The 27567-nt window shown below is 40.0% G+C and overlaps 1 long non-coding RNA gene across 1 annotated transcript in view; it reads right to left on the bottom strand.

Annotated features, from left to right (window-relative positions):
• The window catches only part of LOC136019873 (uncharacterized), a 64775-nt gene extending 37643 nt beyond the window's left edge, over window positions 1–27132 (bottom strand). The window contains exon 1 of the long non-coding RNA XR_010615099.1: window positions 27014–27132. This is a non-coding gene — a long non-coding RNA (uncharacterized LOC136019873). The remainder of the gene's footprint in view (window positions 1–27013) is intronic.
• Window positions 27133–27567: the final 435 nt, after the last annotated feature.

Below are 27567 nucleotides of genomic sequence, written 5' to 3'. Positions count from 1 at the left end.
TGACAGGCGGGATACACCAGTCCCAAAGAAGAAAAAGGGTTTTGGGGCAGGAGTTAGCAGGGCTTATTGACAGGGCTTTAAACTAGTTATGAAGGGGGGAGGGGATGCTGAGGGAGCTGGGTCTCTTTAGCTTGCAAAAGAGGAGACTGAGGGGTGACCTCATCAATGTTTACAAATATGTAAAGGGTAGGTGTCAGGATGATGGAGCTAGGCTTTTTTCAGTGATATCCAGTGATAGGACAAGGGGCAATGGGTGTAAACTGGAATATAGGAAGTTCCACGTTAACATCAGGAAGAACTTCTTTACTGTAAGAGTGACAGAGCACTGGAACAGGTTGCCCAGGGGGGTTGTGGAGTCTCCTACACTGGAGATATTCAAGGCCCGCCTGGACAAGTTCCTGTGTGATGTACTGTAGGTTACCCTGCTCTTGCAGGGGGGTTGGACTAGATGATCTTTTTAGGTCCCTTCCAACCCTTGGGATTCTGTGATTCTGTGAGTCTCATGCCAGGGAGGAGGGGAAGCCAGAAGGAAGCAGAGACAGGACACCTGACCCAAACTAGCCAAACGGGTATTCCATACCACAGCACGTCATGCCCACTATATAAACAGAGGGCAGTTACCCGGAAGGGCTAGATCGCTGCTTGGGTCGGGCTGGGTATTTGTCGGCGGGTGGTGAGTGGTTGTGTTCTCTTCCCTTGTTACTCTTTTTATCTTATTATTATTAGTGGTTGCAGCAGTGGTTTATGTTATACCTTTGTTACTGGACTGTTCTTATCTCAACCCGTGAGAATTACATTCTTTTGATTCTCCTCCCCATCCCTCTGGCAGTAGGGGGAGGAAGAGGCGGGGCGGGGGGCTGCGTGGTTCTGGTTTGCCGGCTGGGCTTGAACCACGCAATTTTGATACTCCATTTCTACAGCTTCTGGCACCTGAGCCCACAGGCAGCCGGTACAGACTGCCAGTACAAGCAGTCTTGTCAGTCGCACAAGCAGCTTGTATGGCCAGAGCCTGGGCCTAACAGCAGTACTTAGAATCACGATATTGGTTGAGTTTGAGTAAAGGACCAAATAAAGCTCATCCAGTTCCAACCGCCTGCCACTGGCAGGGACACCTTCTGCTGGACCAGGTTCCTCCAAGCCCCGCCCAGCCTGGCATTGGACGCTGCCAGGGATGGGGCAGCCACAGCTTCCCTAGGCAAGCCATTGCAGAGCCTCACGTCAGACAGAGCGTGTGAGAACTTTTTCTTTGAGAAGAGTTTAGCCATCGATTCATACCTATAGATAGAGAATTTTTTAGGATATATCACTACCTATATTTAGGATACATATATAGAGATTATATTTATCCTTTATAAAATTCAGGTGCAGTCACAGTAATTAGAAGATACTGGGGTAGGAATTCTTGGAATTAAGCTCATACTGCCTAGTTTTGAGGTGTTTCTGTGCACACATGCATGCTTGAACCCAATCCACTTTAAAAATTTGGCTGTCCTGAATGAAATTTCCCTTTGTGAATAAGAAGTATTTTGACATTAATAGAAGTATACTTATATAGGACTCTATGAATTTGACACTTCTCTCTGATGTTTGAGCTAAGATTCTTTTTTTCCAATATGGCTAATCAAAATAATCAGAAATGTCAACTTTTGTAATTTAATGCCCGTATTTTAATGTTACTTTGAATTTTAAAGTACTGTGATTTAATGTCCTTGGATGTCTGTCTGTTTCTTGTATGTGTAGCTTAAAGATCAAACACGTATGTGTTAAAAAAGCAGAAGTGACAGTTGACACTTTTTTGCTTGTTGTCATCATTCGAGCTACTTCCTCTGAAAAAAAACTCTTTGTCTGTTTTCTGGAAAATCAGTGTTGTTGGTAACCCTGGCATTTTTCTCTTTCTCTCAGCTAACTCCCAGACTTCCCTTGGTTGAAAAGAATCAAAGATGGAAGACAAATTGGAAGTAAAGCTGTGCAACACTTCGTCCTTCTTCTCTTTTAGCAGCTTATGTAGAATGAAAAATTACATCTATGAAGGGAAAACCTTTTAAAGGTGAAGAGAATTTTTGAAATTTGAAATGAACTGTCCCTGATAATTTTCCCCATCACTGCAGCTGTCTTTGCTGGCTGAAGGGGAACCAGTCACTCAGTGACCAAGTAGTCTGTCAGATGACTTGTGCTGTATAACTTCAGCCACAAAGTTTCATGACAAATCTAAATGAAAATACTAAATTGACTTTGTGTTTTTCTTCTTTTGGTTTTGTTTTTTTTTTTTTTTGGTTTTTTTTTTTTTTTAGAACTCAATGAAATATTCCAGGTTTGAGAGGTCCAGAAACCAAATTTCTTATATGGAAATAAGGCTTAAACTAGCCAAGTTCATACTGGTCTGACCTCCTTCAGTTCATATAATGTGGTACAGAAATTGATGCTTTCAAGACAGTATTGTCATCCCCTCCTTTCCTTGGCAATTACACATAACCACTGATAAACAGATGATTTGTCATAGGAAAACCAAGTTTTTGAAACATCTGTAATACAAGTGCTTGTGAGATCTTCAGTTCACTCTAAAGGGTTTACAATATCACCAAATACTGTTGGTAATACAATTATTCTTTCAGTTTCATTTCTACCACATACACTTGCACGGTGCTTACCACCCTGTAAAGCTTCCCAGTTACTATGATTACTTCATTAGTATGTATGAAAAACAAAAATCTTGTTATGTAATATCTTGAAGTCTAACCAATTTTAAGATTTATTAGCAACAAAAATATTTACAACAAACTGTATTCTAACCCCACAATATTTTATTATTATCTGTTTAATAAATAAATTAAAATCCTTAAGATCATGACTTTCACCACCTGTCAGACAATACAGGAGCTTACAGAGCTGTTTCCAAATTGCTGTTTACTCCCTTCCTCTCTGTTTTGAAAAATTGAACTTCTTACTAAAGATACAAGCACATTTATCAACCAATAACCATGTTATCATGTGAAAAAGCTAAGGCTATTACACATTCTCCTATAACAGAGGTGAAAATCTGTTTCTCTACATGGCACTGGGCATTAAGCTCTTCCAGGAAATTCAGCAATCTTTCTTAAATTCCTACTTCTCTCTTTCCTCTTTCTCTTTTATATGAAGATTTTCCTCAGTAGCTTCAAAGCTACACAAAAAAAAAAAAAAATTAGTCTTAGTACACAAAATTTTACCTCTCTATAGCTTGCCAGGTATTCTGCAGTATAATGCCACGTAGTGCCATTTCAGGGAGGTTCCTTATCTAAATGAGATACAGCAATAATTTAAAAAAGCTGCATTGCAATGAAGCAATCATCACAAAAGGCTCAGAGGAAGTTGGAAAAATAACATTTCTTTTACGGTGTTTTTGACATAGTTTTCTTGAGTGTTTTTGGAAGAACTGTTCAGGGCTTTATTTTCCAACTACAGAGGCAAAAATATATGTAAATTAATTCTATCTTTTTGTTTGTTTGTTTTGTCCTTGCACACTTGGCTCTGCTGTCATCAGCTGAGGAGAAAGTGCTTACCACAGTGACCCTACTCATCAAAGTCATGTAGTGACAGAGAAAGAAACAAGAAAGGTGCAAACACTGAAAATTCTATGCCTCTCAGGAGCTTACAAAGAACAGACTCCCGTCTGAGTTTTAGGCTTGATACCATAATCTTGAGAAAGCCACAGCAGCTTCTTCTAAACATACACCACTAATGGAATCACTGCTTGCTGCTCCTGCACTGGCCTTGCATTACAGTAGGAAATCCTCCATTATCTTTGTGATCTGCTTTGACGGCACTTTATAAAACTAAAGAAGCACAAAGCACCTGCGTAAGTCCAGATATCTGGAACCACTTCTGCCACTTAAATCAACAGCTGAGCTCCCATTAACATCATCAGAAATAAGACTAGGTCTCCTGTTTCTTAATAGTTTCTTCAAAATAATGGCAGGAACAAGAATGAGATTGGGGTGACAATCATTTACATGCAAGTGGGACCTTTTTACTCAGTGGTGACATTTGTATCCTATTAGCAACATACTGTATAGTGTTTAAGCAATAATTGCATTTTCTATGGAGACAAATGACATGTAGATCAATAAATGACAAAGCTGCAGGCCAAGCACGTTATTTTTTAGTCATGTTCGTCTCTGACCTTTATGCTGAGAAAATACAGTGTATACTATGATTTTTTTACAAGTTGTATATTTTGGGACAGATAGATAGAAATTTTTTGAGAATTAAGAAAGGTTTTCTCCAGCTGAGAGAGATAAGATTAAAAAGGAATGAGAATGTAACAGCTGTAATGCAACAGTTTAGAACAGTTCTCATTGAGATTGCTGTAAACCTGTTCCTTTTAGTGTGTGATATTACTTAAACACTGGTTTAATACAGGTGATATGCATGCATGGTTTGATCAACCATAACATATGAGTAGATGACAAAGCTGTCATACAAGCCTTTATTGATCTATTAAGGATTTGCTTTTAAGATACTGTGTGTTAACTTTGATTACAGAATCACAGAATCACAGAATCCCAAGGGTTGGAAGGGACCTCAAAAGATCATCTAGTCCAACCCCCCCGCAAGAGCAGGGTAACCTACAGTACATCACACAGGAACTTGTCCAGGCGGGCCTTGAATATCTCCAGTGTAGGAGACTCCACAACCCCCCTGGGCAACCTGTTCCAGTGCTCTGTCACTCTTACAGTAAAGAAGTTCTTCCTGATGTTAACGTGGAACTTCTTATGCTCCAGTTTACACCCATTGCCCCTTGTCCTGTCACTGGATATCACTGAAAAAAGCCTAGCTCCATCATCCTGACACCTACCCTTTACATATTTGTAAACATTGATGAGGTCACCCCTCAGTCTCCTCTTCTCCAAGCTAAAGAGACCCAGCTCCCTCAGCCTCTCCTCATAAGGGAGATGTTCCACTCCCCTAATCATCTTTGTGGCTCTGCGCTGGACTCCTTCAGGCAATTCCCTGTCCTTCTTGAACAGAGGGGCCCAGAACTGGACGCAATATTCCAGATGCGGCCTCACCAAGGCTGAGTAGAGGGGGAGGAGAACCTCTCTTGACCTACTAACCACTCCCTTTCTAATGCACCCCAAGATGCCATTTGCCTTCTTGGCCGCAAGAGCACACTGCTGGCTCATGGTCATCCTCCTATCCACCAGGACCCCCAGGTCCCTTTCCCCTTCGCTACTTTCCAGCAGGTCAACCCCCAACCTGTACTGGTACATGGGGTTGTTCTTCCCCAGATGCAAGACTCTACACTTGCCCTTGTTAAATTTCATCAAGTTTCTCCCCGCCCAACTCTCCAGCCTGTCCAGGTCTCGCTGAATGGCAGCACAGCCTTCTGGTGTGTCAGCCACTCCTCCCAGTTTTGTGTTTGTGTCCCACCACTGAGAAGTGCCGCATTCTTCCCAGGGATAGAACTCCACGGAAAGACCTCCAGAGAGTTGTTGTACTCTATCTCACAGGTATCCTGCAGGCATGACTAACCACTAAGCTTTAAGCTGCTTAATTCCCCAGGAGCTTGTTTATTCATGAACACCTCCAAAATTTATAAACATCTGAAAGTTTTGAGGAATTGTACTAAGAACCTAATCAGTGAACAATCTTGCACTGACTTTGGTAACACGTTGTATTTTGGACAAAGATATGAAACACTATTCAAGATAACTGCTGTGATTCTGCAGCTATTCTCTGATATTTTGAAGAACATGATAGATTTTATTTATGTATGTATTCATTTTCTCATTATAATTTGGAGAAGACTTGCTGGCCTTTGGGGAATGCCCTGCTGGGCAGCAGTTACAGAAGACCAGTCTGCATGCCCAGTTTTCTGAATAGATTTATTCACATATCCTGACATGAGAAAAATCAATACAATGACAAATTGAAGATGGTGTCAAAGTTCCAGCTCCATGGCAGCCACCCTTCATAGTTAGATCCCTTGCTGACGTAGGTGGCCTTGGCAGCTAGACAAGTCATTTTCCTCGTGCAGCAGGGTTACCACCTTCCCTAGCCATAGTACTGTTTTACTACTTCCAGATGCCGATACAGCAGGAATGAGCCTGATCCAAAATTCACATTATTCAGTAGGATGACTTCATTTATTTTGAACTGGCTACCAATGACAGTTCCCTGACTTTTTTTTCTCTGTTGTTCTTCTGCTTTGTTCTTGTTCGCTGTTTAAACAGGAATGCAAAAATCTGGTTGCTTGCCCTTCCTTCATTCTTTTTGCTCTCACTGGGTCCATTCTTATTTTCCCTATTTCTTGTTCCCAGGGCTGTCTATAATTGAAAACCCACTTCCTTCATTGCTTCCTTAAAACAGCTAGTGTCTCCTAAGCCATTCCAGTGACTTCGGTAATTGCTAATTAATATGAAAATATTGTCATTATATAAACACCCCTCCCTGAAAAAACACATGTAACAATACTTAAGACCTGAGATAAAGTCTTGCACTCACAGAAAGATAAGTGAATCACAGAATGGTTTGGGTTGCAAGGGACTTTAAGGATCATCTAGTTCCAACCCCTTGTCACAGACAGGGACACCAAAAATTAGTTAAGCAAATTTCTCTAAGTATGAACATATGGTTGGGTTTTGTATTTTTTTCTCCTGCCTTTTCATTACATTCAAGCAGATTAGTAGTTTCAATGTCCACTGCTTAGAGAAGAGATAGGATATTGCCACAGCTTCTTTCTGACCCAAATGGGCTGTCTCATTTCACAGATAAATACTCCATCTTGTCTCTTTCCACAGTTTTTAATTCAGCAGCAAAATAACAATTTTAAGGAAAAGGAAAGCCTAAGACCCATATGGAAAAAAAGTGGGTGCATTAGAGGTATGGAAATAATTTATTCATACCCGAGTGTGCAAAACCATGCTCAGCAAGATATATGCATGTGACAAAACTCTTTAGGAAATCAGCTTCTATATAGCACACATTTGGAAAGGTAAAGCTGATAACCTATCTGAAGTATATTCAACAGGCTTCTTCCTTTAAGCTTTTATAATTACAGCATTACATTCTATGGTTTTTAATGCATTAGACACACTGAGGACGTAGGACACTCAATCAACGTTATACAGAATGGGAGAAGTGAGAACTTAACAAAAGAACTTGAGTGTGATTGGCTTATATTGTACATACCTGCACTGAGCTTTTTTGAGAAATAGGAAGAAGAGGGAGAAACATTGGTAATGGAAAGAAGGATCAACTTTTGCAATATTGTCTGTTGACTGTTACTTTCAAATACTACTTTGGATTTTGTTTTCTTTCAATAAATATTATATGTGGCTATGTGGAGAAATTAAACTAGTTGGATAGAAAAAAACTAGCCCATCATCTTCAAAGCTGCATTCCTATAAGCAGGAACCTAAGCTTTGACAAAGGCACATAAATGGAAATTCATCTCAGAGCAAGAATTAAGAGGCTCCTTATACAGAATAATTAGACCCTTGCAGAGAGGATGGGTTGAGAATTCAAAAATGCTTACGACCTTACATAGTTTCCAAGTAGATGTAAAAGTAAGAGGTTTCTAGTAATCTGTCTTCTAAGACTATGGAAACACTGCAGTTCTCTCCTGCAATTGCAATTGCATCAATGCTTTTTATCACTACCTTACTACCAACATTAATTTTCCTTTTTTATACAGCTCTGAGAAACAGCAATTATTCTAGAGTGTACAAAAATAATTCATCCACAGAATACAGCATACAGTTCTATCTTGTTGTATTACACCTCTGATCACCTTCCAGTATCTTGAAGAAAAATAACCATAACCAAACAACCCCAGGAGTACCTTTCCAGAGGTCAAAACAAATATCCTGTGTGTATTTCAAAAAGTCTGTTTTAAACTTGTGTTCTGAAACAAGGGGTTAACTGAACAATATTTCCATACAGTTTCTGGCACTTTTATTATGCCATCCATTATTATAATGCCATCTTCTAATAGGAATTTCATTATGTATTCAAATTTGTGAGCAGAACCATTAAGCAGCCACAACAAATTGAATGCATCAGGCTTTATCAAGAACTACAATGGTGTCAAGAGGTCAGTCCTTTTTTAATGTCTAGATATACAAGATGCAATTCATGGTCTCTCAATTCTAACAGCTAGTCATGGAAAATAGTTAAAATTACTTTCTAACATACTCATACGGGTAAAAAATATTACTAAGCTGGGGTTGGAGGAGTTTGGAATGCAAAATAAAGATTTATTGTATTATAGAAATTTTTCTTTTGTTTTTATCTTCATTGACCACACTCATGTCTTCCTAATCAGAAGAGTGAATACTGCAGTTTGTACTTTACTCCAATGTAGAGAAGTTAAATAATTATATGAATTATTTTTTCTTTCTTTCTACATCTGCTTTATAACAAGCTCTTTGTATCTAGATTTTAATAATCACTTAATGGTGCAGTGCAATGTCCTACTGTACCTCACATACAGTGACATCTGCCAAACAGGTATATATCACTCTCTGTACAGCAAAAAGGATGACAGTGGTTGCTGAGAACATGGAATACTGTCTGAATAATCAGCGTAATTGTGGCCTGATACTCTCCACAGTTATGTGGATCCCTTTCCCTACTTGGATCAGTGGATGTTGAAGCCTCACTGAAAACTGATACTGGTCTAATGAAACCAGTTAATACACTGGCACTCTCTTGTGGCTCCAAGGCTTGGAGGACACAACTAGGTCTCTGTCAATTCTCAACAAGCAAAGTAAAAGCTTAATTAGTTATTCAGTTCTTCAGCCAACCCCTTGTCCTGTCACTACAGTCCCTGATGAAGAGTCCCTCCCCAGCATCCCTATAGGTCCTCTTCAGATACTGCAAGGCTGCTATGAGGTCTCCATGCGGCCTTCTCTTCTCCAGGCTGAACAGCCCCAACTTTCACAACCTATCTTCATATGGGAGGTGCTCCAGTCCCCTGATCATCCTCGTGGCCCTCCTCTGGACTTGTTCCAACAGCTCCATGTCCTTTTTATGTTGAGGACACCAGAACTGCACACAATACTCCAGGTGAGGTCTCACAAGAGCAGAGTAGAGGGGCAGGATCACCTCCTTTGACCTGCTGGTCACACTCCTTTTGATGCAGCCCAGGATACGGTTGGCTTTCTGGGCTGCGAGCGCACACTGAAGCTGGTTCATGTTCATTTTCTCATCGACCAACACCCCCAAGTCCTTCTCTGCAGGGCCCCTCTGAATCTCTTCTCTGCCCAATCTGTAGCTGTGCCTGGGATTGCTCCGACCCAGGTGTAGGACCTTGCACTTGGTATGGTTAAACTTCATAAGGCTGGCATCAGCCCACCTCACAAGTGTGTCGAGGTCCCTCTGAATGGCATCCCTTCCCTCCAGCGTTATCAACAGAACCACACAGCTTGGTGTCATTGGCAAACTTGCTGAGGGCGCACTTAATCCCACTGTCCATGTCAGCGACAAAGATGTTGAACAAGACCGATCCCAACACCGATCCCTGAGGGACACCACTCATTACAAACCTATGAAAGTTACATCATACCGTCCAGACCCTTTGAACTCAATACAATAACTGATTAGGGTTATGCTTCTTCATTGACTTATTTAATGAGGAAGGAGATGATACATTTTTTTCTCCTTGATGCATATGAAGAAGCTTTAAGATTGTTTAAAGCTTTCTAAGCAATCTTAAAGCTTCCTAACCTTTAAACCTCCCTTATTCCCAAAGTAAGGGAGGTTTATCAAGATTGAGAGATACATTGTCTGGAAGTCTGCTAAGGTATGCTATGAAACCATAATAATATCCAATTAGCGTGTTAAAAACTGTTAATTTTGACTGATGCTACTATTTGGGTCTGGTTTAAAAACCTGCACAGATTTGCCAGTCTTTCTCAGATGTAAATATCCATGCTTATTAGATACATAAGCCTTCTTTCTCAAGATTTTCATTAGCTGCTCTTCCTGCATTGTTCTGCATTTCCTCCCTCAATTACGGTTCTGGAACTTCTCTCTTTCAGTACCCTGCAGAACTAATCGCAGGTGAACAGATTAAGCTGGGTCACTACAAGGCCAAGCACCTTCCTCTGCGGTAACATGACTGTCCGTGTAGCTGAGCTCCGTTTACAAACAGTAGCCTGAGCCCCAAGAAGCAGAGACCCCTGAACAGCAATTCACGCGTTGAATTTCAGCATACAATGTAGGCAAACAGTAGTGGAGTAGGTGGTTCACAGAGCACTTGAGATAGACACCCCAGGACTTTTTTTATATACTATCACTGGTTCATAACTTTTGCCAAGACAGTGCAATGATCCTATAGAGGTTCAGCAGTGTGAAGTGAGTGACCAGGATGATGGCAAGCTGAGGATCTGTGGGAACTCCCTGACGAAAGCAGTAGCATCACCATGGTGTTTCTACACTACCTTTCGTCCCAGATAAATTTACAGGGTTCATTTAGCTGTAAACAAGAATGGATTATAGCTAAGGGCTGTGATGCTATTTAATACTGGAGAGCAAAACTGCACAAGAGTTTAGGAGAGGAACTAACAATGAGCATCACATTCACATGAAATTTTAAAAGTCTTTAACCATAAGAATATAACTACCTGGTTGGAATCTGTCCAGAAAATAGAAGGTACAAAAAAGTACCAGGTGATAGCTAATGTGCATGACATTGTCTGAAGAATAATGATTTTTCACCAAGACCCCTTAAACATAGATGATTGTGTTCACAATTCACCCGTGTTAACACTAACAATCTCCTAAAGACATGTATAGATAGATATATACATATTTGATGCATTACATCTTATATTTTTATAATGTCAATTTCCTTTTGATAACATAGCTTCTCTTGAGGTGTCAGAAATGCAGGTTTATCCCTAATCCTTTTCTTTTAAGTACTTTATAAGATGAAAAACTATTTTATATGGAAAACATGTCAAGTAAACTTGGAAAAGTCAAAATATTTCCTCTAAACCTTCTCAATTCTTTTCTTGAAATCAATTATTCTGTATTTTTTATTAGTTAGACATTTAATCCACTCTGAGTAACACTATCAGTATGAAAAGAACAAGGCAAGTGGAAATATACAAAAAATTTCATCATTAGAAACAGAAACAAACCTCAGGACATTTCAAAAGGGAAGAAAGAAGTGTAACTGCTATAGCAGCTTTACATACATTCATCTACTAAATGTGCATATGCAAAACAGATACACAGCTCACCACCTCCACAAAACCACCTTGCCTACTTCAGTATTTCATAACTTTTTTTCCCCCAAAAATAGGCACATCTAGATTATATCAGAATTTTCTGGATAAAATCCATTGGTACTATTTATGCTACGTATTCAGAAAGGAAACTATCCCCAAGAGAAAATATGGGTAGGCATGCTTCTCACTGAAAATGTAGTAAAGTTGTTTCATTAACTCAGCTTCAGGTTTTTTTCACAGCTTACGAATAAACTAAGCGGTCACATGTGCCCCTGTAAAGCACATGTTTGCAGTGATGCAGCCACCCACAGGGGATGGCTGTTTGCTGGTTTTTGCTTTTAGCAAAACCTGGGTACTCAGATCCCACAGACAGGTTCCAAAATCAGAGCCACAGCATTCAGTGAGAATGAATGAATTACAGGAACTCGGCAGCTGAACTTTTGCAGGTCCTTCTCCACCTTTCCAGTCTATATTGCTCAGTGAAGGAATTAGAGCATTAACATAAGTATCTACAATATAACCTTTGCCTTCAAGTGTGTCATACCTTGTGGGTCATCTCTGTTACTTCACTCTTAGGGCAGACCTGACAGAGTCCTCCCTAATCTCAACTATAGAACACTGAGTAAGTCTGCCTGTGACCAGCACTCTTCTGCAGCTCAGCACATCTGCTTTCAGAACTTTACTGCCCAGAGAATCACGAGAACCTGCCTAGACCTCATGCCTGTCTCTTTTACACATGTGCTTTCCCAGAATCTCTAGGGCTGTGTCTATCAGCAGTGTTTAGGCAAGTAAACATTTTCCACAGAGATGACAACTTTTGCTAAAATGAGAAAAAGGCTGGTATAGAAAATCCACATCCTTCAAAAAAGTAAACACAGCATGCTTACCTCCAAACCAGACTCGTGAAAACCGTGATCTAGGTCTGTGTGCAGAAAAGTGACTGACAGCTGCATTTATTGGTGGATATGGTATAATTTAATCATCTAGCTCACAAATACTCACAAAAGTATTTTGTAAGTAAACATTCATAAAGTGCAAATTAGTGGTTTCACAGCTCTCTTCCCTTTCTTTTCCTCCTATAAGATGCTACAGTAAAACCTCACTTCACAGAATCCACGTAAGCAAGGTTTTTTCCCTTGATCTACACTTATGAGTATCACCTCTCCAGATTATTTAAAATATTGATTATTCAAATCTTTCTGGTGGCTCTGAAGCATAACATGCACATGTTGGTACTGATCTTCAGCTACAAAAAAATAACTGGAAGTCCCAGAATATTTTGGAAAAATGCTGAGAGATTAACTAAGTGGCTGTCTCAAAAGTTGGAGAGGTAATGTAAGTATCACCCGGTCGGTACTTCCTGGAAAAGTGGATCTCAACAATGTGAACTTCAGACTACACTCTTGTAGAAAATCATATTTGTTTTACACAAGGAGAGGTGTAGCTCAGAAATCTTCTGTATCCTGTGCAGGAGCAAAACAAGAGTCTCCAGCAAAAAATAAAAATCCTCCTCCCTATTAAGCAAGGTGCCTAAAAGAAACATCAATGAAGCTACTATAAAATACATAGGTCCACTCTAGAGGCATGACTCCATAAAGCCTCTGTACTTGAAAACACCTAATCTCAGCTGCACACTTTAATTTTCTTATACTACATTTGATGAAAAGACTGAGGCTTGTTAACTCAATATTGTCATCAGAAAATTTATGCAGAAGAGACCACAGTGAAAGGAAATCCATCCTGATCTCAGTACTGAAGAACGATCACCTCCAGCTGCCACTGATGCAGCTGTGTCTATGGATCATTCTAAGTATGGACACATACAAAGGCCATACACATAAATGTCCCCATCACAAAGGCATTGCATGTGCTTTTTATAAATGATAGAAAGTTCCAGGAAAATAAAACCAAAACAAAACAACATTCTTTTTAAAACTTAGGCTTCCACTCCCAGATTGCTAAATTAATAATATTCAAGTATTTAACGTGTACACCAAAGAAATTTAAGCCCTATCATTTGCACACAGTAAACACATGCATGATATCTGATCTGCTTACAGCATTATTGTATTTAAAGAAATAATTCTTAGGAAAAAAGCATCTTTTGCAGCTTTCTCGTGCTCACATACACTGCACCCTACATGGCCATCACCCAGCCCTTTGCAGTGTCAGAACTGCAGATGGGACGATGGACAGCCCAGGAGGAGACTTCGCACTGGCACAAACTGCCTCGCAACCCAAGGAGGTTATTTCATATTGGTTTAAATGCAGTAGGAGAAAAGCAGCAGCCATGGAACATCCACCTGTTTTCCTTTCTTCTCTTCACCCATATTTGTTTTCTCCATCATCTAATGCTATTATCAAAGATGAGAACAGTTAAACATTTACACCAGCTCCAGGTAGACATGGAGAATCCCTTTAAGAATTCCCATGAAAATTCCATCTGTCTGATTCACTTTGCAGTGGACCAGGAGACAACCATTCTTTCCTACAAATTCAGGTGATGCTGTAGTTCTGCATTTAAACTATTTCCCCCCAGTTTCAGACCCCATGCCTGTATAAACAAATACAGTTTGTACTGGTTTATTCCACTAGCTTTATCAATGGAGCTAATGTCATCAGTGTTTGAGTGATTGTTGGATATTATTTACTTGATACAAAATGAGCACTGAGTGAACTGGTAAATTAATCAGCAAATTATATTACTATCTCAAATAGATTTAAGCTACTCCACATGAAACTATAAGTTTCTGTTATATAACTTTCATCACTGGCTAAATGTACAAAGCCTACAAATGCACAAAGCATCAGGAATGATATTTATGAAAATAGGATTAGTAGATAGCAGGAACAAGGTGGATGCTGGAGATGTTGCTGACATTTCATATTAAAGCCAAAAATTGTTATGAAATTGAGCCAAAATGTATTATAAGAGGGAGGAAAAGCTGATCATCAATAAATTTCATTTATTAGAGTACTTTGTTGTTAACATTTTGTAAATTAGAAATCATGAGATTTTTGCCTTTCAACATGACTGGGAGTAGGACCACCTAATAGCATATTGAGAGAAGGCAACCAGCTGGAATTGCACAGTGAGGGGAGCATTTTCTCACTGAAGTTTATAATATTCTATACAAATTCATTCTTCCCCTCTTCTAAAAATAGATTTAGGAGAGTGATTTTCAGTGACATGCATAAGCAACACCTTCTTTCAGTCCATGAGAGAGAGAGCAGGAAGCATGAATGCTGCAAGCAGTGTGAAGAAGTGGGATGGAAGAGTTGGAAGAAAGCTTGGAAGAAACCACCTGATGCCAGCTCCCTTTGCTACTCTGCCTGCTCAAAACACTCTGAGTGGAGGAGCAGACCATCGTAGTTGATAATTAAAATTGCCACTCTATCAAGTGCAAAGCAAAGCAATTCAAGCTTCCACAGCAATCTTCTTTATTATTTTACTGATTTCAAGCTAGGCAGACATAAAGCACAGTTCACTGCATTTTTGACCTCTTAGCCAAAGAACTGGATAGGGCTCCTAATCCCTCATAAAATTGAAAATATTTTATGTCTGTGTATATATATTGGTATATATATCTCCAAGAAAACATTGTTAGCTACACAAAAGGCTTAATTATTTAAACACATATTCTAATAGTGTTCCAATCTCTATAATTTGCGTATTTGCAACACTCTGTATTTTAAATATTTCCAGTACCCGAATGCTGCATTTCGTTGGTTTATCTAATCCCAATAGAACCATCATAACTTATAATAAGTAACTCTGAATGGCATATTTCTGAGGCAAATACATGATTCATGATTTAGCTTTAAAAAGACCTCTTACATTTAACATTCAAAGTACAATCAAACATACTTTGTCTGAATATAACAAGAGACAAAAAAGGTACAAATAAACCAGAAAGTTTTCTTTCTGTTAGACAACGTATAATCACTCCCTTAGAGTTTCTTGCTATTTATCACAATTAAGGAACTTAGGGTCTGGTTGAAGGCAATGAGAGATGTGAATGGTTCACTCTCCTTGGGATCCACGTTCATTTTTCCCCCTGTGGGCCAAATCAAAATATTCTCCACAGAGCTCTCTAAGTGACAAAATTAATTTGATTTAGATTACTAGAGACTTATGCATACCAAGGCGTTCCTTTACCCTGGGGGAAGATTATTCATCCAGTTATGAGATAACCAGTCTGTGTCCACACATTACCCTTATCCCCAGCTGTTTCACCCATAAAAGACTCATAGCCACAAATACAGGTATTTCACTTGAATCACACTGTTCCTCCAGTGGGAAAAATTAAATCAGTATCCTCACAAGTAAAACTGACTCAGTAACATTTACAGCATCATTATATGTTTCATCTTTACATAGGTATCCTGATAAGGTACTGAACTGGCACCTCCTGCCATTGCAGAAATATGTGAATTAATGTTTCCATCCACAAACTTCGTATTTAGGGCTTTTTATTTCCCCTTTTCATATGATGAATAGCTTCATACTTCACAATTAACTATTTCAGTTTTCCTATAAAGACTATACAGCCATTATTTATACCCACAAGCTTTGCATAGATGCCTGTGTGGCTGTATCATATGTAAGTTTATATAGACAAACACGCACACGTACAGGACAAGAGTATGAATTAGAACTTTTCTGTATATGATTCAAACGACATTCACTGATAAACACATACTAAACTGTGGCCTTAATTGTGTTCCTATTTAAATAATTTCTCAAAGAAAAGGGTCACTTATGAAAATTAATATAAAAATTAATATTAATCAGAGAGGTTAATTCACCACGTGTCACATTAGTAGCTCTTTTCTGTGGTTGAGATGATTCATTTTTTCACACTTTTTTAATAGTTTTGCATTCTGCCTCATGACACAAGTGAAGAACTGAAACACATAGGCAAGCTGTATATACTGAGCCATTAACCCACAACACTGCCAGGCTGGCTTTTGAGATCCCCATCTACTCAAGAGCAGGGCATAGAGAACATTTTCAAGTGAAACTTTCCTACTTAAAATATGGTTTTCAAGCTGCATTAAAATAAAATGCTATATTCAAATGCAAACTCTCTACTAATAATTTCTCCCTGCTGATAATTCTATTAATCTAGTAGCAATCTGTGCATCTGTGATACTGTTGTGACCTCTTCAGCTGAAAGCAACTTCTAATAGACACTCTGAAAATTCAAGAGTCATTGACATGAGTGCAAGAATGTTCTATTTACAAAGAAACATGTTCAGCTGGTAAACAGGAAAAAAGAATTCAATTTAATCTGAAAGATGAAGCAAACAAACTGTCATCAATTGAAGCATAATGAGAAAATGGATTAACAAAAATTTAAATGGCTCTCCTGCTGCCACAACCAGTCCATCAAGAAAGTTTAACCTCTTTCCTTAAGAACATATTCCCTTGAAATGCTTTTATTGTAACCCACTGTCCTGGGTTTACCAGGAGCCGTTTTGCTCCTTCTTAGTAACTGGTGCAAGCTCTGTGTTTTGACTTCCAGCCTGGGCAGAGAGCTGATAACACCGATTGGTTTTATCATGTAATGTTTATTCTGGCCAAGGACTCTGTGAGTCTCATGCTCTGCCGGGGACGAGGGAGGCCGGGAGGAAGCAGAGACAGGACACCTGACCCAAACTAGCCAAAGAGGTATTCCGTACCACAGCACGTCATGCCCAGGGAGGTAACTGGGAGTTACCCGGAAGGGCAGGCTCTCTCTCTTCGGGGGGGTCGAACTCATTCAGCGGTGGTATCATATTCTCTTGTTATTTTCTCCTATCAATATTATCATTGGCGGTAGCAGCAGTGGTTTGTGTTATACCTTAGTTACTGGGCTGTTCTTATCTCAACCCGTGGGAGTTACATTCTCCTGATTCTCCTCCCCATCCCTCCTGGAGTGGGGAGGGTCGGGGGGGGGGGGGGGGGGGTGAGTGGACGACCTGTGTGGATTGGTTTAAACCACGACACCCTCACACATCTGGAAACTTAGCAAGGGCGTATTTTCCAAGGTAAAAATCAGACAGGCATAAACAAAACTAAAAACCTCCCACAAGTATACTGGGAAAAAAACCCTCTGAAAGGTCATGCCAATATTTATGGAAAATACCTAAGTGAAAAATAATTAGAAAGTGATGGGATTATAGTGAAGATTCAACCTTATTAAATATAAGTTTTATCCAGACAAGATCCTCTTCGACAACCTCAGGAAAAGGAAGCATGAGAAAACTTTTGTAGCAAGACATGGATGACTTCCTGATTCTCTATACTCACCCCCAAAGTACAAATCAACAAAAAGAACTGTCCAAAAAAAAAAAAAAAAAAAAAGAAGAGAATTTTTGTTGTCCTACTTTTTTTTTCATAACTGAAAGAAAAAACTGCTGAAGAAGCAGTCAGATGGAAAATGATGGCCTCATACTTCATCATGTTTTGAAAATAAAGTCACATTAAAGTATTTCATTTATGCATAATAGGAAGTTCAAGATTTATTTTCTAAGAAGACAATATGAATGAATGTCAGCCTGTACATCTTCAAAGTAATAAAAAGAATAATCCATTCTTCATAAAAACAAATAATGTCCTAACAGCACACAGGAGCTATGACATAATTTTGGAAAGGAATATTTTATCTGAAAGTAAGTGCCACACAACACTCCAAGTGTCCTCAATAGTTTTTGAAGGGAAAGAGAGTGTGAGACTCATACCATTAATGGTTAAGAACGTAGCTTGGTTAATTTGGGAGGCTGGTCCCTTTCACTGCATGGGCAGCAAGTCCAGGAGTCACCTCAGACTACCAGCATCAGTGCAAGAATCCACTTCCAGCTACACTGCCCCAACTCCTTTTCCTTTGATATCTTAAAGACATTTAAAAATAACCAGCTATATAAATGTTAGAAAATTACATGCTCCTAGAGACAGCAACCACTTCTCCTAATTCAGAATGAAACTAGGGACAATGGAACTACTTATTCACTAAACAGGGCCCTCCCTCTATGAGGTTTCTCTTGTAAAACCTGACCAGGTCCTAACTTCCACATGGAGCAGCAAATTTGGAGATCTAAATTAAGGCAGAATTCAAGAACAGATACAACAAGTAGTATGAGGGAGCAGCGGGTGTGGTAGGTGTGGGGGGTTTGTGTGTGTGTTTATTAGGAAAAGATATAAATAGAACAGAAAAGAGATACATGAAAACTGACTTCTGGACACAACTTGGCCATTATCTGGCAGTAATTTACTTCAGGCTTCACAGTAATAAATTTTAAATGTGTGAGCTGATCTTCAGAGACCTCCAAGATGCAGTTATTAATGTTCCCTTTAATTTTCTGTAACTAAATCTTCAGTCAGAAACTGTTGATCCTTCTATAGCTGGTGTTCTGAGGACACACTAAATAAGACACTATCATTCCAGCATCAAGCCTGCAAACAACAGAAGTAGGATGTGTTGACAGCAATTAAAATCAAGAACTCTTAAGGATGAGGTCTGGAGACAGTCTGTGCCTCTTTTGCATTTCGGAGGCAAACTCCCTTCCAGACTGTCTGTGAAGCAAATGTGAACAGGAGCCAGCCCTTAGCAGTACGTGTATAGACAACCCCTACAAGAGTCATACAGACTCTTATCGGTTTATGACTTTCTTATATGTATTACCATTATTCTTAGGAAGAGTTTATCTTCACTCCCCTCTGTGCCAGCTATTATGATAAAATTTTAACAGCTCCTCTCTCCTGTGCCTGGATTTGATTTCCTACTTCCTTCAGCTACTACTATCGTCTCCCCAAAGGAGAAAGTTAAAAAAGAAACAATCGATTTAAGCCTCAGGTTTCAAGCAGGGTTTCACAGTATCTCAGTGGTCAAACTGGACAGGGAAAGGCATGCAGTTGGAAGATAAGAGGATTCAAGCAAGAGATGAAACTTACTTCCCTCAGCCTGTCTCACCCAGGCATATCTGTATAGCCTGAGAGTTCCTTCATGCCAGTCCTTACACAAATGTCACCTTAGTTGACCTCCTTTACCTTCAGTAGAGTCCTTGCCTTAAGTTTTACAGTTTAACTCTTTGTGCAAAGATACTGCATTCTCTCAACATTAACAACTTCTATTTCAACCTGTATTTATTAGATTTTCCTCATTAATCAGCCCTGGTGCTATGTGTGCCCTAGTTCTGAATGAAACCTAAGAAATGGGACATATCACCAAATGGAGCACTGGTGCAATGGCATTGGCCCTAGCATAGTTGATGGGAAACTGCAGTGCCTGGCACTCAATTTGATTCTTTTTTTCTTAAAAAAAAAAAATAATAAAAAAAAATCACCTCTCCCATAATTCAGGTGCTGTTCCAAAATTGGAAAAGTAAAGATTTTTCTTTTCAACCAGAAAAAGAAGCCTACTTATATTCTGGAATTATTTTTCTACCTTCCTATTTAGTCTTCTCCTTGCGCAGCATTTCAAGGAGGGGGCTCCGATAGTAGCAGAGGTGGGCAGGAGGAAAACTTGCCACTTGGCATTTTGAGGAATACACTGCCTCTCAGTCTTCTTTCTCCTCCATAAAACAGATCAGGTGTTTTTAAGGCAAAACCTTCAGCCTGCTCTGAATGCCTGGGCTTATCCTTGAACTTGCCACCAGTGGAAAGGAAGAAATGAATGGCATGGAAAGATATCATGGGTCAGGAGACAAGGCCAAAACAAGCTTCATATCCTCTTCTCCTGTGCCAAGGAAACAATCAGACTGTAAAATACTGAAATATCAAGTTGGTTCTATGCTTAAGTCATTAAGAGGTTCTCTTGAATTTAATTCTACGTCAGAGGCAAACTTCCTCTGGATGAACCACTCTGCTCATGCCATAACTGAAACAGGTGCTAGCCTCCCCCTTACGCAGCTAAGGGGCAAAAATTAAAAGGTTTCCTTCAGGTAGTTGCAGACAATGTTTACTTTAACACAGTGATACCGTTTGGGGTAAAGGCTTAACAGCTTTCTTGCTTTCCCCAGGCTAGGAAAATCTGTTTTCCTGCCTCAGAGCCAACCCAGCTGTCCCCATCAAAGCACCACAGGGAGAGAAGCCAGAGAAGAAGAGAAAGCATAGTGTCTGCACAGAGGTGAGAGGAGATGAGATGCTGTCAAAAATGTATCCTCTTCAAGTTTTTGAAAAATTTGGAGCAAGTGCAGAGGTGATTTCTCATTTTTATTGTTGTAAGAGGGTATTCTTCCCTTCTGAGAAGCCTTCTGATCTTCAAATCGCCTCTTAGTTTCACCAGGTAGACCTTCTCTTCACAGTATGACCCTTACAAAATGTAAATTTATTATCCACAGCCCATAACAAGGTGACAGGATTTTCTGTTCTGGAAAGGAGATGCTGAATCAATGTCCTGTTTTCAGTCGCTCATTGATAACTAATCCACATCAAACACATTTCTGGCCCTTTCTACTTCACAACCTCTAAAAGCAGTACAAGTAACAGATTTTCAGCAGAAGCCATCTAATGCCCTCTCTCTTTAAAACAAGTTCCTTTTTGCTTCTCCAGTTCTAACTTCAGTCTCAGGAGATAAATCTTACATTTCAAAAGACCACCCTGAGACAGAATGGCTGAAGTCCAGTTTTCCCATGCTTGTCCTTCATGAATTATATTAATGAATTATTAAAATGCATTTTATATTAGTTTTAAATGTAATAGCAATTTAAACTGTATATACAATAAATCTTGTATGTCATGCCAAAAATGAAAAAAACCTGGAAAGTGGGAGGATCTGGGTTTTCTCTTATATTTGGCACAAAACTCAATACTGAGAGGTTTTGCAGACAACTGGAAGAAAAAAAAAAGAGAAGAATTAAGGCTTTTTAAAGAAAAAAAGGTAACAAACCTTCAGATTGAGCCCTTGTATAATAACTATGGCCCACAGAGACAGGAATAAACAGCTGCAGGCACCCTTCCTTTGCTACTTTCTTATTACATGAACAATTTAACTGCTTCATCACAAGTGCTGTATACCTATGAACACACCTTCAAGTGGTGGCTGTGTCTCAAGCAAGAATACACTAGAAAAATCTCAACCTCCTAATACACACAAAAGTGCCTGAACAAAATACAGGTTTCCCCTTTAAAGGCATAGATTTTTACTTTTATATAAAATAATGTCAATATTGTGTGCATTGGTTTAGGAGAAAAAAATATCTAATTAAACCATGTTTTTTTTAATTAAATGCGAGAAAGAGCAGTTCATTTAATTGAATAAATAGAACAATAAAGAGAGCTCCAAATATCAGATCTTTGTAACAACAGTGTTTATGTTCACCTCTCACATTAGCATCTGCAGACAAATCAATCACAGATTGAGAAACACGTGAGCAGCCTGATTCTGGGAAACGGAGGGCAGTGGCACAAATACGCATTACACATTCTGCAAGGTTAAACTAATGTGAAGTAAATTCCTCAAGTTATGCAAATGAATTATAGTAATGTTGTCTGACAGCTTGTATTAAATAAGATTTATTCAGCAGACATAAAATTATGAAACATGCAGGGAACTTATTCCACCCATGTGTCCCTATGCACACCAGTGAAGATTCTGCTGTCGGAAAGCCCACAGAAGCAAGTCTGTTCTGCTGCTGTTCTGCAGTGGCAGGGCTCTTGGATGGATGTGTAAAAGCTCATTCCTGAGATTCAGCCCATCGTACTGCACAATGGAGACACAGTGAATGCCTGCAACGCTCACTGTAAGAGTACATTTAGTTCTGCAGAAGTACTGAAAAAAGCAGCAGCTGGAAAAGCGAAGCAGAGCCTCCTCTGCCTTCTACACAGATGCAAAATGACTATGAAATAGGCTCATAAACTGTCCAATCTGCAGAACAGACAAAGAAAAAACTTCAAAATACTTCAGAGGAAAAGGTTTTGCAAAATTCAAGATTCTCCCCCTAAGGTTTATATTTTTGTTTAAAACCTCAAAGTAACCCTAGCTATGGATCACACAAAACCTAAAGTGGAGGCATTGAAAAGAGGCCTCTGTCCAAAACCCTAAGCTACTCATTCCACAAAATATTGCCACTTCAAAGCACATTAGATTAGGACTGACTTTATCCATCTGTTTGCAGGCATGACACTAGCAAGCAAAATTGTTCTGCTCTTGTTCAGTTTAATCTTACTTATTAATCTTAATTTCAAGTTTCATCTTAAATGTCCTGCTTTCAAGTATCAAGCCAAATTGATTTGATGCTTAATGCTTGACAAATAAATAATGAGCCTCTGAATTAGCCCATATGTGATAAGGCAATGATCCCATTATTTCTAACATTTTTATAATCAGGCAATGATTAAATTATTTCTAATGTCTTTAGCATGAATGCAAAAAATACACTAAAAAGATACTCACCAAAGCTCCCCAGCATGTTTTTTTATTAAATGCTCTTAATTTGAGTATTTTATCACATGATTACACTAGCTGGGCCATAAGAGCTTATTTCAATGAGAATGGGAAGAGCTCAAACAGTGGGTGTTCTGTGTATCTCTGACATCTTCACAACCATTTGCTGTTTTGAGCTTGATTAGCTGAATAGCAACTGTTAGAAAAGTTGACTAATACTTTTTAAGTATTCTAGATCTTTGGGTACCACTTGTTTGTTTTCTCGAGGAACAGATGGAAACAAAGATTTCCACTATCTCTGAGGACACAGCATAGCTTAATGCGGGCAACAAAGAAAAGACCTCACGCTCAGCTCACTGTCAGCATTGCTGGCATTTCTATTTACAGAGATTTGGACTCATAGATGGTATCCAAGGAGTTATCTTAATTAGTATCATGTCCACACTAAGGCATGAGCACATTTCTGGTTAAAGAAATAGTGTAGGCAGTGTGGTTTTAATTCATGCCTCTAGGACACTGCTGTTGATAGCAGACACCTATTAAGGTGTTCAGAATCAGCATGAAATGCCATGTAGAATCATAGAATAGTTGGGGTTGGAAAGGACCTCAAGATCATTCAGTTCCAACCCCCCTGCATGGGCACGGACACCTCACACTAGACCATGTCACCCCAAGGCTCTGTCCAACCTGGCCTTGAACACCGCCAGGGATGGAGCATTCACAGCTTCCTTGGCCAACCCATTCCAATGCCTCACCACCCTAACAGGAAAGAATTTCCTCCTTATATCCAATCTAAACTTCCCCTGTTTAAGTTTTAACCCATTACCCCTTGTCCTGTCACTACAGTCCCTGATGAAGAGTCCCACTCCAGCATCCTTGTAGGTCCCCTTCAGATACTGGAAGGCTGCTATGAGGTCTCCACGCAGCCTTCTCTTCTCCAGGCTGAACAGCCCCAACTTTTCCCCTATCTTCATACGGGAGGTGCTCCAGTCCCCTGATCGTCCTCGTGGCCCTCCTCTGGACTTGTTCCAACAGTTCCATGTCCTTTTTATGTTGAGGACGCCAGAACTGCACACAATACTCCAGGTGAGGTCTCACAAGAGCAGAGTAGAGGGGCAGGATCACCTCCTTCGACCTGCTGGTCACGCTCCTCTTGATGCAGCCCAAGATACGGTTGTCTTTCTGGGCTGCGAGCACACACTGCCGGCTCATGTTAATTTTCTCATTGACCAACACCCCCAAGTCCTTCTCTGCAGGGCTGCTCTGAATCTATTCTCTGCCTAACCTGTAGCTGTGCCTGGGATTGGTCTGACCCACATGTAGGACCTTGCACTTGGCATAGTGAAACTTCATAAAGTCGGCATCAGCCCACCTCACAAGCGTGTCAAGGTCCCTCTGGATGGCATTCCTTCCCTCCAGCGTATCAACCAAACCACGCAGCTTCGTGTCATCGGCAAACTTGACAAGGGCACACTCAATCCCACTGTCCATGTCACCGAGAAAGACATCCTCTTTTCAAAAAAAGTTTAAAAAAATTCCCACAGGTTGAGCTTGAAGAACAAAGAAGTACATTAAAAGCACTAATAACGGTATTAAAAGGTAATATTTGGTGTATGCCTATCTATTATATTAATATTGAATCTGGCTGTGATATGAGTTGCCCCGGTTAAAATTACATATTTCTCTTTTTCCTAGAATCAGAGAAGACAGTTACAGGGAAAAACAATATCTAAAGCTTACAAAGCCAAAAATCTTTCAGTACTAAGATATCACAGTGATAAAGGCCATGAAATAAAAATCAGAAATATGCAAAATAGACATTAGATGCAAAGGGACATACATAACATGTACTGAAATTAGTAATGCATTATTCTTACAGAGGCTTGCCGTAAGAGCTACTCCTGCCAACATAACACACCCTCTTCCTTCCATTAACCCACAGGTACACAGTGCATGTCAACATTGAGCAGGCTTGCCCAACCTGTGTGACTTGTGGAGAAGAGATGGGTAAAACTGCACTGTTGGCACTAAAACAAGCAAACACAATCTTTTGTCAGTCTCCCTGTTACTCAGCCTGAGGCTAACAATCATTCATATGAAACTGCTTTTCTGGAGGAATCTTGGGATGTTTCAAGTCTCTGTAGATAGCAAAAGAAATGGTTTAAGCTCACCAGGATTGTCTGAGTTATTGCAGACCTCTGAGAGACGGACAAAATTCTTTGATGATGAGGGAATGGAAATTGTATGAAGCCAGAGACACATATCTTAATGTACTTTCCCACTGGCTGTATTTCATGCATGTTTTCCAGTACCCAGATATCCATCCTGAAATTCTGACTGTCTAGCCAACACAGAAAATAATTATTAAATAACAAAATGCACCACTCCTGGCTATTACGAAATACAGGCTATGCAGAATGGACTTTTCCAAATGATAAGTTGCAGACAGTCTGCTGACACTGTCTCTATGAGCAGAAAGGTTGCAGAACACTTTTGGATGCAGTCTGAACCAGTGGAAGCCAGACCAGCTATTGAAACTGAAGCAGCACAGACTATAATTACCAGCTTTTGCCACCATTAATTTCCTTCTAGAGTACTGAAGGAAGGCTAACTGAAGTAATTCTTGGTTAAGTGATATTTTCGCCATATGCCTAACTATTATGAGGGTGTGCACACATGGTCATGCTGCTGGTCATCTGCATACTTTAGATAAAATCCAGAAGGTAGTTATAAGGCAAACTTTCGGTGGAAGAAACAACCATAATCTGTTTCATTGTCCCATAATTTTCAGACCTAGCTAGATGGCCATTCTGGCAAGTCAGGTCCCTGCCTCTGAGGGATGGAGATCTCCAGAATGAAAATCTGTAATGTTTTATGAGAGACATGGAGAAAACATGGAACAAAATGCAGGCACAGAGAAGACAGCATGTCTTTGTCTCCAACTGAGGAAAAACTGTGGCAGAATTCCCTGTGCTTATAAAAAGCAGATTAGATGTTCACTGGCAGATAGACTATTACCTGACTTCTTTACATTTGCCTACACTAATTTGGTTGTATTAAGATGACAAGTAGACCTAAAATGCATTCACCACATCAAAGAGCAAGAAAAGGGTCAAAAAGAGGTAGAAAAAGAACAAGACAGAAAAACCTCAGTGAACAGGTTTCCTGATGTCTCTCTGAGGAAGGTGTCAGGATTGGTGTCCCCTGACAATAGCATCACCTACTGCTGCCTTTCTTGGGCATCAGCAACAATCCTTGCATGGGGAAACCCAAGCAGGAAGACAGTTGTCAGTCTGAATCCACTGGCAAGCTCCTCTATGCCTTCAAGTTTGCCTTGGTGTGAATCCAATTTTAAGGAGAAAGGGTCAGAAAGCAAGACTGGAAGGTGGCCTGGAGGAAAAGATGAAAGGGAACTGGAATGAGAAAAAGAGTTCAGTGCAAAGGTTTGGACAGTGTAGGAGAAGAGGAGTTTGAGCTTGGTCAGAGTATGCTGAGTGACCTTAATTCTTTGGGGAACTAACTTTGAGCAAGACTGTAAACTTAGCTCTTTGGGGAACTAACCTTGAGCAAGAAAAGTGGAGCAAAGAAGCAGAACAAAGATGATGAAAAAGAGAAGTAGAAGGAACTGAGAAGTGAGGAGAAGGTCGAAAGGAAGATGTTGAAAAGGCAAAATAACCAATTGTCGTGGTTTAAACAAAGTCAGCCATAAACCACACAGCTTGTCCACTCACTCCCCCACTTCTTTCCCTCCCTCTACTCCCAGAGGGACGGAGAGGAGAATCGAAATAATGCAACTCCCAGGGGTTGAGATAAGAACAGTTTAGTAACTGAAGTATAACACAAATCACTACTGCTACCAATAATAATAATAATGATAAAGGAAATAACAAGAGGAAAGAATAGAACACCTCAACACCAGCCGACTGATAACTCACACCACTCCCCCCAGCTGAGCACTGACTGATACCTCGTCCAACCCTGCAGTCCCTAGCCCTTCTGTTACATCCTGGGCATGACGTGCTGTGGTATGGAATACCTCTTTGGTCAGTTTAGGTCAGGTGTCCTGTCTCTGCTTCCTCCCAGCTTCCCCTCCTCCCTGGCACAGCATGAGGCTCAGAAAGTCCTTGGCCAGACCAAACATTTGAGCAGCAACTGAAAACATTGGTGTTATCAGCACGGTTCCCAGGCCAAAAATCAAAACCACAGTGCTGCACCAGCTACTGAGAAGGAGAAAAATAACTGCTACTGCTGAACCCAGAACAGTATGGAGAAAAATAGCTACTGGTGAACCCAGGACACCAATTAAAAGCTGGTATTGCACGCGTGGACAGCAGCAACTAGCCAATCGCATTGTAGCTCTGAGCGTGTGGACATAATCTAAAACGTATAAAATCTTTGTAATCTGAAGTAGAAGGGTTTTGGACTTACAATCAGAGTCTGTGTCTTCAATCTCTTCAAATGGTGACCCCAACTTGATTGCGGAACAAAAGGAGCAACTCGTGGAAGAAGGCTGCGGACTCTCGAGAGGACAGTCTTGGCTGAACAACTGTCTTGCCAGCCGGACCAAGCAGACCAGAAATCTGCAGGGGTAGCTTCACCTGCTTCAGAGAAAAATTCAGGTGATCAGCAGAGAGACAAGAGGGAAAGAGAGAAGATAGGTTCGAATATCTCGAGCTTAGAAAGGACAATAGTTAGGATGATGCAATAAATGTTAAAGAGACGAGGAATAAAATATGAAAGAAACAATGTGGAACTATTGCTAGCATGGTTAAAAAGTAAAGATTTGTCCGTGGAAACGCTTGCATGTATTTGACTGTGAAATTTGGAAAAAAGCAGGTAATCTGATCTTTGATCATGCTACAAGGGCTGACTCAAATGCTGTACGTACACAGTCGACGTGACGTTTGGTATATGAGACGCTAAAATAGATGCATCATGAAAAAACTGTGACAGAGGAAGTCAGTGGAACATTAGTGACTGGA

This window comes from Lathamus discolor, chromosome 10 (genome assembly GCF_037157495.1).
Source record: "Lathamus discolor isolate bLatDis1 chromosome 10, bLatDis1.hap1, whole genome shotgun sequence".
Classification (NCBI taxonomy): Eukaryota; Metazoa; Chordata; class Aves; order Psittaciformes; family Psittacidae; genus Lathamus; species Lathamus discolor.
Note: the sequence above shows the minus strand (reverse complement) of the source record. Positions and strands in the feature narration are given on the sequence as shown.